Source organism: Scardinius erythrophthalmus, assembly GCF_964197995.2.
Source record: "Scardinius erythrophthalmus genome assembly, chromosome: 19".
NCBI lineage: Eukaryota > Metazoa > Chordata > Actinopteri > Cypriniformes > Leuciscidae > Scardinius > Scardinius erythrophthalmus.
Window position 1 is genome coordinate 19,870,276 of NC_138239.1, and position 468 is coordinate 19,870,743.

Here is a 468-nt window from a genome sequence, read left to right on the forward strand (position 1 = left end):
CTTCACAGTGAAACTGCAGAGAGAACAAAGTGATGGTATACTGCCACCTTTTGCCCAAAACAACTCAAAACCCAACGTGAGGCTACCGAGAGGTGACAAATCTGATCTACCGGCTCAAGAATTTTTTTTCCAATAATGACAGTAAATGTAAAACAGAGAGAAAATACAAGAAGGAATAAATTTTCTTTAATTTAATGTCTTAAATTAATTAAATGAAGATAGAGGGCGATTAACTGCCCCTAAATGTAAACATGTTTCTAATAATATATTTTCTTGAACATAGATTTAATAAAAAATATATATAACATGCCTATCTTTTTATATAAAATGTCAAGCCTATAGGGCCAACTTATATATTCATACATACATACAACATTCATTGTACACACTTAAAATTTGAATATTTTGCCACTACTTTAATGGCAGTGTGGAAAGAGGTGCTTGCGTGTTCCTTCCGCTGAATTGTTT